Below are 13,374 nucleotides of genomic sequence, written 5' to 3'. Positions count from 1 at the left end.
GCAATACTTTTTATACTTCCGTACCTACTACGACGTGTTGGGAAAATTTCTCAACGACAATTTGTTTAACACAAATAGCTCAAACTAGTCTAATCCTTTCAAAATCGCGACCTTCTGATGTCGCGCAACATCGCAGCGACCTACTTGCCTCCGTGGACCAGACCGGCCGAGCCTGATCACCTTATCTTAACTAGCTATCCTAGACTATCAGCGACTCACACATTTTTTTATTATGTTTATTGACGAGCTCCTTGAGACTGTCTCGCTTGGAACCGGATTAGATTCCCATCTGTTGTTAGAATTTTTTATTATTAAAAAGAGAAAATTGTTAAATTTATTTCCTAATTGTATTGTATGTAAGCCACAGTAAAAAACAAGAAAAACGAACAATTGACATCGGTGTCGCATCAATAACAAGATAGACATATTTGTGCATCCGCCACACCCACAGTTGCATTTCAAACGATTAATGCGTTTTAATCGCATCAAACCAACATGTCGTTTGATCGAGGCCAGGTGAAGGAAATGCCATTTTATTTTTATCTAACGTTTTAAAATTAAATTTATATTTTTGCGTAAACTTAATTTGCTATAGTATTTTGTTTTGAAGACACCTGCAAATATCAATGGAATTATTATTTAAGTATGTAGTGGTCGGTCAGTATAGATTCTTTGTTTTACTTTCTGGATTCGAACGAGAAAACATAATTACCACTACCACTGAGAAACATGGCCAATGTTTAAAGATTTTGCATATATCCCTATAAATATTAATGGGCAGTATTAATATACACGTAATTGCTCATTATAATAATCTAATCTGTTTTATTGATTTATGTTTAGTTTATACCATTAATTACAACCACATATTATTGTGCACAAAAAGGGAATTTTACCCGTATTCTCTTTCATTATAGTAGGTATGCCTCTCTAGTAGAGTATAGGAGATCATCCAAATAGAATTTATCATTACTTTTCTTAATATAATATATCGTGTCGTGGGCGATTTTGATCGATCGGCATAATGACTGGGCTTAGTGTATATCCTCGTATTGTTGGCAATGGACAGAAGGGTAACTACAATAGGTCTGGATCGTTGAATGTGACGGTTTTATCCTTTCCTTACCCCCGCTTTACGAAGCTGGAGTTGTTATCTAGACTATAATAGCGCTAAGAACCAACGGCTCTATTATAAACTACATAATAGTTTGGCCCATAGCCATGACTTAATATGTAAGTGAGTTAGATAATATCATTGTTATCATAGCATTAAAAAATTAAAACCAACTTAGTTCAAACCTTTAATTGCCAACGTACGAGACAAAATATTCAATCACTACTTAAAGCTTCTAATTTAGTACCTATATGAATAGAAAAGGAAGTTTTAAGTTGTCTTAAGAGAGATAAAATAAATACGTACTTCGTAAGTTTAAATGAATAATATTCTTAATATATGAAACAATTATGTGAAATCCTTCTCGACGTGACCTCATTCTGTCTTTGTAATCTACCCTTATGGCTTGTATGTATCATACTATAAACGCACTGTATTACGAAAGTATCAAATCTATAAACACAACCATTTCTATATTAAATTAGTCAGCAAACACAGTATGACACTCCTTCACATACTTAGTTTTCGCTGAGCGTTTTAAGACAGTTTTTGTCTCGCACCTCCACTAATTGGTACCAGCTATCTAATGAAGTATTTCCGAAACAATTCGACTTGGGATCCTTCAAGAAAAGTGCGTACCGATTCTTAAAAGGCTGGCATTGAGAATGTGTTGCTCCTGCCCGTGTGGCTCCTGTTTTATTAAAAAAACTTGAAGTGTCGACTAAGCACCGCAATATACAACAGCGTCTAAGTCTAGACTACTAGACTAGGTACTAACCTAGCTCTCACATAGGCATATGATAGACTCAGGGTATGAGATAGACTTATATTGATATTGTTCATTTGTTTCACTTATTAAATATATTGTTTTATCATTTATTATTATTATATAAGTGAAACTTCTTTATCGGGGTTGGAAAAAAATTTAGTGTAACATTTTTTCGTTACGCGTCACATTTTTCCGTTACGCGCCATCTTTTGAAGTGAAACTTCTTTATCGACGTAAGGGAGAAATTTTGTAGCAGGTTACGCGCCATGTTTGAAGTTTGACTTCAAAAAGCATTATTTTTCTTTTTCTGTAAAGTTGCATATAGTAGATCATTTTTCGAAAAATAAGGTCATAAAGAAGTTTCACTTCTTACGTGTGTACACCTAGTACACGCACACATTTTTATTTTTATTATATTTGTATCAACTAAATAGTTATAACTAATATTACTTCAATTCAACGGTGTATAGAATAATATCAAAATGAATAAAGTGGTAAGTACCGAAAAGTACTTAGACCCCTTATTATTAGAAACGGAATGGGATATATTTTTCAACAAATCGTAATTAGTAATTAAAGAGAATAAAACAGGTCCGCGCAAGGCCTTCGCGCGTTTCCTGCGATAACTTTGTTCAGATAATATTTTATTTTTATTGTTTTGTCTTATCCGTTAAATACACGCGCAAAACAATTAATGTTTTCTAAGATACAGTAATTCTTTATATTATTTTATTCTCTCAAGACAAAATAACTAAAGCCGATAACAATTACGTGACTTTACTTGTAAAAAGAAATCAAATTAAAAACGTTAAATACATTGTCTACGCTTACAGAAATAACTAATATAATTTTGTGAAAATAAAAATATTTTTTTCCAGACAGAGTCGGCCACCATGGCTAATCTCTATTGAGACTGGCCACGTTTGCGGTAAATATATAGTTCGTAACTTTATACTTTGATTTGTGTACGTTAAATCTCCCTGCTTTTTTATCTTAGAAAAAATATTCTGTAAATACGATAGATAAAAAGGAAAACTTTTCTACTTGCACAAATGAAGTAGAAAAAGATAATTGTTTAAAGAATTTATAAAGGCGGTTTTTAAGTATTTGGTGCCATAAATCGGTCTGTAGCGTCGTTTTGGATAGTAATCACGGAAGACCCGCATTTTCCGTCGCTGCGTACGCGCGGCAGGAAGCGCCTTGCAGCGAGGTCACGCTTACAAAGCCTAATGTTTACCTTTTAAGTCTTCACGTGTGAGACAGATCTAGAAAAAAATCTAGAAATAAGGTAATGTATGCAATGAATGTGTGTTGTGCTAAAAAAAGCATCCACGAGTCTATAAAAAATGTATAAATGTATACAAATATCTAACGATATTCATTATAAATAACTTGTACACGGCGACCAAACAAATTAATATCGTTAGTAACACTCAACATAAATGAAAATCTTCGGCTATGCAGTAATATGTTCTTATTAACTCTACTCAGTGCTTAAATGGTGAATTAGTGAAGGTATAATACCATCTACGTCACCTAAGACCGGTGGTTTTTGTGAGGTCATTGCTACGCGCCTGCGCCCGCGCTGGTGAGAATAACATACAACAATAGGCGTGATACACGAGATAACGTTTCTGTAATTACTGTATATTTCCCTAATTCTTGTTATTTATTGCCTTCCTTATTGATTAACAAAATAAGTTCTGAAGTAAAAAATACACATTACATTGTCTTCAAAACTTGTTTTGGTCGGGTCTTAATTAGTACTGATTACAACATGGAAATATGAACACACCTCTTTGACATTTATATGAGCCTGGTATTTAAGGATAAACACACGCTTTTTCTTCTTTCTACAAAGAAAATAATAAAAGTGTGCATGACTTATTAAAACCATATTTAACACACACATATAAACTTCTGGGGTCTGTTTTTTTTTTAATTTTATTTCACTCGTAACTTTGACTGCTAGTTTCATTCATTCGAAGAATTTCTTAGTTAAGGTTTGCACACCAAACATCGTATAGCTAATACATTATTTTTCACGTGTCCAATTAACATGTCAACCTGACGTCATCAGTCACCTGTTACTACGAGAGGTCAGAGGAAGGTCACGAGCGAGGTCCGAAATCTAGATAAGAGCTGATAAAGAGCTACGTGTTCCTCACCGACCACCGTGGGATCACGGAACAATGCCCACTATCACTAGGAAGAGTCATTATGATGTATGCCTACTCCATGGCATATGGCTAATTCTTTTCTTTTGTTTGTTTCGTTTAATAAACATTTTTAAATATTTTTTGCTTACATAGCACATTAGCGTTCATCATTACCGAATAACGGATTTCTATTAATGTACATGAAAGCAATGAAACTCTATAATAATAATAAATTTTAGGCTACTTTATAGATGTATTATGACGGCTGCATTGTGAATGTGCGTAAGTTAATTACATCTTCCATTAAGGAAGGATGTTTTCTATCCGTTTTGGTTTTATATAAAATATCATTAAACTACTGACTTATCATTTAATCGTATCAGAGATATATTCGTTATGTGTCACCTCTAATGTCAACCCTAAACAAGAGACGCAAAGTACTACAAATCAGATATAATAATCTTTAATAGCTAAACAGTATTGTATGTACTTTGAATACGATTATTTCTAACGATTTAGTACATAGTTGGTAGAAAAAATATTACAATAATGACAGGGCAACTTGTTCAAAACTATTGAAGATGCGTAACTGAACAATATATTATGGTAATCGAAACAAAATTTAAGTATTAGATATTGCGACAAGCCGTAGTTATAATATCGTCACAAACATATATTAAGTACTTCATACAAAAGTGATTAAGTAAAAAAGACTTTATTAGAAAAGACAGGAACATTCCGCTGACACATGAAAACTTAATTTTTTTTTTACAGATGCGAAATTTACACTTTTTACTTAAATCTATATTAATATTATGAATAACGTTGTTGGCTGGTGTTGCCTTCTCGTGGATATACAACTTTGAGCACATAGTTACATTCAGGGTTACATTCGTTACAAAAGGATGTTTCTAAACATGTTGTAATATTATTGTGACCTTGTAAACAACCATTTATATTGAGAAATTTGCCGTCTAATTGTTGCTAGTATTCGACGCAATTTGCAGTTGAAAGATTTATTGGCCCATTAAATAATGACTGAGATGCTATTAATAAGTAAATTAACTGGTAGAAGCGACATGGCTTACCTACGACTTCTATTAATCATAATATATTGCCATTTACATAGAATTGTATTTATGTTGCATAAATAGGTCTAAGACATAGTGGTGTTAAGCTACGTATGTTGGTTATTACAAGGAACATGTCTTCTTTGGTATCAAACACAATCGTTTAAAGCAGTTTTGCGGGAAACTCGTAGACTGTACTGACGCTGTAGTGATTATTAAAAAACGGAATAATATTTAATATTCCACACAGTTGGTGAGCGTTATAAAAAGCACACAAAGAAAGGATGCTCGCACCGTCGCGGCTAATATCGTCCCGCGCTTTGTGGCGCACGTACTCGCTTCCTTTGTCGCACTCAAACTGTTTTATGTCATTCCCTTTCTGACGCTCTCCGCCATCTACGACATATTTTACACGCTTATTAACTCTACCTATCGAACACAAAGCCATTTCCCATTAAGATTTCCTAAAACTGTAGACTATACATAGAATACTACCCTCAGCACACCACATTCCCTGCTAATTTAAAGAATTTAGATCTTAAAGGAATAACCCTTGCATTGTCTCGATCGAAGAAATATTTGAGCGGACGAACTTCTTTAGTATTCCAACTAAAAGAATTAAACCTATTTTAAAAATTATTCTTATACAAATCAAAATTAAAATGTTGTATTGATTACGAAGATAAGGATTTTTAGCTTCCAAGCTGCGTAACAGGAAATAAAAAAACTGTCATTAGACCTCCATGAATGGGTTGTGGAGTCGTATTTAAAATAATTGAAGAATGGAGCCCGTGACATCACGCGTCGTCGAGTGACGGGGCTGCATCCTGATACATGGCTTTTTGTTGCAGCTACGTGCTTACTACAAGTGAGATATGTTTTAAGCGAGATAGCTTTTAAAAATGAAAAGCTAGTTTTAATCAATTTTGTTATAGATATAGTCCGTAGTCGCAAAGAGACTATCACCTCAACATTTTTATGCATTCAAGGTTAGGAAATAACATTTATTTTGGACACGAGGTATAGTATCCAATTATTCTTCTGGTATATGTAAAGAGTAAGACAAAATTCTAAGTAACAGACCTATAGTTAAAGTGAATTATAAATTATAAGGTCATAATTAATAACGCATAATTTTAGTATAAACAATAAAACTTTGCAGTGCTTTGGCACAATAAAAGTCTATGACGAAGAGGATTTAAATTATAGTCGTAATAGCAATTAATTGTATTTTACCTATTTAACTGATTCATTAGTATATGTTATAATATTACAACATGGTACTGCCTTTTATAGATAGATCGTTATAATATGCAATTGTGTAAAACTATGACTCTATCATGTTCCGAAGTGAAATTTATATGAATTATTTATCATAAGAGAATATTTTTATAAGGGTTTCTTTACATTATTATCAAGAATACACTGACAATTGGCAAAGACATGTTTATTTTGACAACTGTTCTGTGCACAGCTATAAAAATGTAATCAGTGTGTTGTTCTGTGGACTGAGCACAGAACAATGTATGACTGTTGAAAGTAGTGTATACAATATTGGTAAGCGGTATGGTTGAAAGACTAGCCTGCGCCATGGGCGAAAATTAAAAAAAAAAAACAATATTGGTAAAAACCTAGATTTTTAAACTGTTTTAACTCGATCTTTTTTTATTTGTAGTTTTCACTCAACAACAGTCTATGAAATAAATATCATATTTTATAGACACCTGTCATTCACCTTGTGTCAGCCGCCATACTTTTGACCTAGTATGACTCAAACTTACTAGTATGACCATTCGTAAACGCAAAATTTAAACATTTTTCTTTCTTAATTAATAATAATTGTTTAATACCGTGATAATATACCACCTACTGAGTATAGTTATGATAAGTAGTTGTGAAGCAAACGATAGCAATTAATCATGGCTGAATCTAAAATAATGCGCAGATAGAACAAAAAGTGAAGAGATAAGGTAATTGCAGGCAATATTTACAAGTTGAGCGCTAGATTGAGATAGAATCGTCTTGTTCACACCCATCATTCTTTTATACTCTCCGACACGACTTTTCCAAAATCTCTCTCATGGAATCGCTCTCTAGTTTCGAAATTTTAAGTGCGAAACGGTAGCCTTCAAATAGTGTTAAATACATTCATACCGTAACATTTTAGCATGCAATAGATAGAAAACTTATTTTCATCAGTGAAGTGTTAAATCTTAAAATATTTTGTCAAATTCTTAACTACAAAACGCTTGTAACTTCGGCGTATTTGAGGGCAGACCAAGTCTCGACTAATGTCGTGTCGGAAGGCTTAAAGGCAGTGCGCTAACGAGCGATATCAGACATCTATTCAAATCGGTGCGACTGTATAAATATTAATATCGAGCATTGAGGTGCATTACATATTCACGAATTTGTTTAATGGCAACACCCGATTGTTGTCTTATTTTTATTGTTGCTGCACCATTCGCCTCGGCTCATGACAACACAGGGTGCTTCTGATAAACTATTTCTACAGATATGTTTGCGTTTCCATTGCGGAGGTAGAGACTGGTGTTGGGAAAGGTTAAACAAACAAAAGTCAAGTTGATATGTATTTGCGCCAAAAATCGGAACTCGTTTTATTGTCTCGCCATAGAAATGTCTTGTAATAAAATGGAGACGTTAGGTGTAAAGTGTTGCGTCACCCGGCGTGTTGTGTGCGGAGCGCGGTGTAGGTATTGTTTCAAGTATCCCAGATAGGCCGGCGTTGACGCAAGCTGCGGGACGTGCGTGGGCGCAGCCAGCTCACCTTGAATATTACGCTCCAATCTAACCGCTCACATAAAAAACTCGTATTTGATCGCATTTTTGTTCGATTACCGATTATTCGAAATTAGAAAATTGGGAACAAACAAAAGAACAGCCTGTATTACTACACCTTACGAGTATTTGTTTTAGTAATGAACATTCCGAGTTTTAAATAATAAAATTTATTCATAAGCACTTACCATATTTGAGTGTGCGAGCGTCCATATGTATGAGCGGTTAAGATATTCTTATTTATGGGTCTATGTCAAGGTCGCACCTATCATCTTTTGCATAATATCAAATTATTTATTCGCTACGCGCTAAAACTGTCGGTGTACAATTTGTAATTCAAATCGGCGGGATTATGCCTGGCTCGTCACTTGCGCTAATTGTAACGTTTTTACTAGTTCGTCTGTTTGTTTGCCAATGATTAGCATCTCTATTGTGCGCCAGCCGACGGCAGCACGCGATACCATTCATGACATTGCCCGCTTTACAGGTTAGACAGTCGCTATTACACTTTTTTATTGTAAAAATAATATTATTTAAAGCTATTGTCAATACAAATAAATAACAATAACGTTGACTTTTGTTAGTCTACGATTCAGTAAAATTCCCGGTTTTTTTTATAAAACATAATTTTTAATCGGCAGAAAACTACAAAAAAAAAATTTGTCTTGAATTATATATGTAGGAGCTTTAAATTAGCCCTTGGTTTAGATAAATATGTCAATAATCTATTTATGTATGTATCATATCACAATTAAGGCTGCTTCCATTACTTCAGCGAGTTTACCAAGAAGACTGCTAATGATGTCATTTGAGATTCAAATAAATTAAAGGTGTGAGTTTATGTAAATGCTAATTGCGTATTTATTATTTAATTAAAATCAGCTCAGGCGCCGACGACCACGTTTACAGAATACTCAGATTATCTTAACATATTAATCAGTGATCTGTCATCGCATTACAAACAATATGAGGTTTTAAGCGGTTTATGGAATGATTTGACCTCTCTAAGATTTAAGGAATTTTCCTTTTCAAGAAGACTACAAAAAGTGAGAGTAATAATCATATTAGATAGAATTTATAAAATTATTTTCAATTAATGTTGTTCAGGGTGTTTTAGACATGCCACTTTGGATTACATAACTTTATATTTCGTTGTGGTTTTTATATAATGTTAGATGCATTTGAAATTTTGTAGATTTTTCCAATTAAACTTCATTGATTACGCCATCAAGCGTATCCGTAGAAAGTTTATGCGTATAATTAACTATTTGTTGTCAGTATAAGCTCTCCCATAGTTCTTACACAAATTACCCATATCCAGTCAACCATATATTGAGGTATTTACTGAAGGCTTATTACTTGTAAAAACTATATATCAGTGGCCGTATCATTTATTACTCAACCATTGTGCAGTTTGTAACATATCATTTTTTCCAAATTCGGTGTCAAAGTTGGATTCTTTCAAAATAGCACTCGTGAATAAATAAACTCAACAATTTTAAATCCAATGATTTTGTTTATCAATTTTTAAATCAAACGTCTTAAATTATTTAAACCGGTCCGTCTAATTATCGCGCTAAAAACAATGTAATAAAAAAGTTATTTTTATAATTATAAGCTACGTGGGAACTGAGCTGGTATCGGCTGCTCGCTTAACTACTAGCACCTACTACAACTATATCATGTTGTGTACAAATAATACTGACCTTGCCAGTTGTGAATTCCTAATAAATTCTATTTTAAACTATTAATTACATTCCCGGGTGAAATTCTACTTAGCTAGAGTTTTTCAATGTACATAACGCGTTGAAGTCTAACACTCTAGTGTCTAATCAAACATCAGATTTCACACTGAATATCTATTTCAAATAAGCTCAACTCTTTTATTATTCGTTTGTCGCATTTAAACTAGTACTTAAACTAAGTAAAAATTATAATATCTAATATCCAATATAAATTGAATACTGGATACCAAACATAATCTTACTCTCACAAAATTTCACTAAACTGGCGTTTTAAACGCTCCACTGGATTATTTTTTACTCTTCACTTCCTAACACGATATCTTTTAATGAATCGTAACAAATAGATAGGTTTTGTACAGAAATTTTCCAAGGAAATTATTACGCCTCCGATGTATAAAAAATTACAACTATCAAACTTAATAACACTTCGATTAATTACAGTTTTATTAATGGCGTAATGGTTGTTTATTTGTGACAAACGAAATGTTGCAACTTTTAAAAATTTCAGTTTGAATATATACAATTGAAAAAAGACACAAAGTTCGTGTCGAACTAATTAAACTTATTTTATTTTAGAACCAGATTTTTCATGTTCAATCTTAATTATATACAATATCAATAATCAAAAAATACTCCAAACTAATGTGACTGCGTGTTTCAATTTCTTTTGAACGAAAAATTAAGTTTTGGAACGTAATATTAAGTTATTTTGAAGTATTTGAAACACCCATATACCAAGAAAAGATAGACCCAACTTTCACGACCGTTCGAATGCCGTTTGTACTTAAGCAATTAATCGTTCATCGACACATATAAAGTGGATTTATCATGAATTATCGGTAATTCAGCTCATTATCGATGAATTCTGTAACAGTTGACGTCAAGTTGCCGATGCGTTACACCATAAATCATTGTAAATACTATATTATGTTCTTTACAATGAGCGGATGGCGTGCTTTTATATCATAGCTATCGGTTATTATTTATTGTATCTGTTAAATGAACGGATAAATGCAATGAAATTAGAAAACATGGCAGTAGTAGCAGAATAGCAGCACACGAAACAAAATGTTACGCAGGTGTAGTATAAATAGAGTAAAACAATTTAATACATTCAACAATTTTATCATAATTAACTCAGAGAGGATTGATTGCTATATACATTTTATACAATTTAATACGATTTTATTTTAATTTCTCGTGCGCTATGAATATTATAAAACTGTTTTTAAAATAGTTACGCAAAGCTTGTCGTAAATAATAGACACAATTTTCTAAAAAACCAACCAGTTTTCAAATACTGGTTTTTGGACATCGGCAGTCAGGGTCTTAAACTCTGTCGCCAAGGTTTCTCCGTAAAAAGTGGCCATGAAGCCGATCCGATCAACATAAATAATGAGGGACATTTAGATATGCAAATTACCATTATGCAGTTGAAATTGCTGGCATATTTTCAGGAAGCTTACGTTTAAAATTCCTTGCCCGTGAACCAGTAGCAGGCCTAATATAGTTCGGCAAATCAAAAATCTGATGGATGAAAGAAGCACAAGAGGTTGTTCCTTTTTAATTTCGTTTATGGACTTCAAAACTGGACTAATCTTTATGGACAGTTAACTTAACAGCAAGGGTGTGCAATATTTATAACATTTATTTTCCCAGCTCGACCGTCCGGAACGCGCAAAAACGTCATCACGCTCAAATGAAGCTGTGTAATTAGTTAGTTTTTCTTCAATATCAACGTTTTTACATCGCCTTATATGGATAGAGCCAACGCTCGTTTACGTCGGTTGGATTTCCAAGTTATAGGGTTATTGTTTGACTCACATAAAAAATTGATTCTCGTAATACTGATAGAAGAATTTCCAAGGAATCTATAATTGTACTGGAATGCTCCCGGCTAATTTAATTAAAAAACATAGATAATAAACAATCAAATATAATTTTAATTAAAACTATAAAGAACGCGGAGCTAATCTATAAAATCGATAACATAAATAACGGATTATATGATAGCGGTTATAAATAAAGTGGAATAAAACAAAATGGTAGTGGAAATTACAACAAGTGGTTCTATTAGTCGTGTAACGCGGGTGCGCCCATTTGCATACACTATACAGCCTGCGGACTCCCGACATTACGATCGATTTATAGCGATTTCGATTATTGATCTATTTCAATTTATCATATTGATGCTACTGGATGTACTCAGAGCATAAATTAAGCCCACGAGAGGTGTAGCAAGTGTCGGCTCTAGAATCGAGTGCCCGGTGTTCCTACTGGTAGTAGTAGTTCGTGTTTGTTGATTAGTTTCTTCTTAAATTATAAATTTATTATTATCGTGTGATGGAAAAAGACCGGTGAACTATTCTCACATAACGAATACAAGAAATCCTATAAAGGAATATTTTTAAGTACAATTACAGATGGTTATACTTTAGCTTTTTATAGCCAATACCGAATTATTTAAATAAACAGTTGTAGCATTTATTGTAACTCAATTGAAATGCACGTTCTGCGCACGAGCTCAGTAATTAATTGTCTCCGCAGCTCAAAATGTAAATATGAAATGTTTATTAACTATGAAATACAAGGTTACAAATATATGTTAATAATAATATCTTATTTACTCAGCCCGTTGCATTTTATGATATTTTATTTAAACAAACTATTTTTGAAATTATACTGCTTTAGGCGCGTTATGAAAAACTGATGAGAGTGAAATTTTACGATGCGCGCGCACCGTGTCCCAAAATTAACAGAATGAAGTTGACCACGGAAGATGCTACGGCATTGGACATAGATTAAAAACAACATTCGATTAATAATAGAATTTATGTTACACTTAATGTAAGAGAACAATAATAAATATTTATTTATTTAATTTTTCAAATGTAAACTGAACTTTATTGACTATAATGACTCCTTTTCCAGTCTTTGATTATTTAATTGTAATTAATTATTTGCATGCAATCAAAAACTATTTTTAATAATGCCAAAGAAGTATAACTTCTTACGCGCGTACATAAGTACACGCACCCTTTTTTTCGATATTATACGTAGGTTTAAGGTTTTTTTAGTAAATTAAAAAAAAAAACTAGTGCGCCAAAGACCTTGACAAGAAAGCAGTGTAATGGGATTTCAACATTCAGGTGATATGCGGCCTGGCCCAACTTTTCATTTGGGAGCAGCACACATTTACGAATAGCTAGAGCGGCAAACATGCAAATAGCTTTCCGAAACCTGTCCAGCGGCACGCGCCGAGGTTTGCACGACGAGGACAAACAGACAGAGCACACCGCATTAGCGCAAATAACTCGCTCATTCAATTACATCTCTTTAACACTTATAAATTAAATTAACATGTCATGAATATTATTAAACTTTTTCAACGTAACGCCCCGGTATTAAGAGCAAAAAATCGGATCTCTTGCAAGAATTTGCATACATTACAATATGCTCTTGGTCGCGTGCGCGCGGGCAGCTTTTGGAGAAATTTGAATGACGACTCAAATGCTAATGACTTTTATCTTTATGAAGTGAAATTATTATTTGATTTTTAATGTTAGGTCACTTTGAATTCAATAAAAGATAATTTGTCTATTATAATAAGGTTTTGGTGGCTATCTCGGTTTATTTTTTCTTCATTGGACGAATTTATTTATTAAAAATATTAGTGTAAATAAAAGGCAAGGTTTTAAAATATTCAATAACTTTAATT

The sequence above is a fragment of the Pieris napi genome, chromosome 15 (genome assembly GCF_905475465.1).
Source record: "Pieris napi chromosome 15, ilPieNapi1.2, whole genome shotgun sequence".
Taxonomy (NCBI): Eukaryota; Metazoa; Arthropoda; class Insecta; order Lepidoptera; family Pieridae; genus Pieris; species Pieris napi.
The sequence above is the reverse complement of the archived record's forward strand: the minus strand, read 5'-3'. Positions refer to the sequence as shown.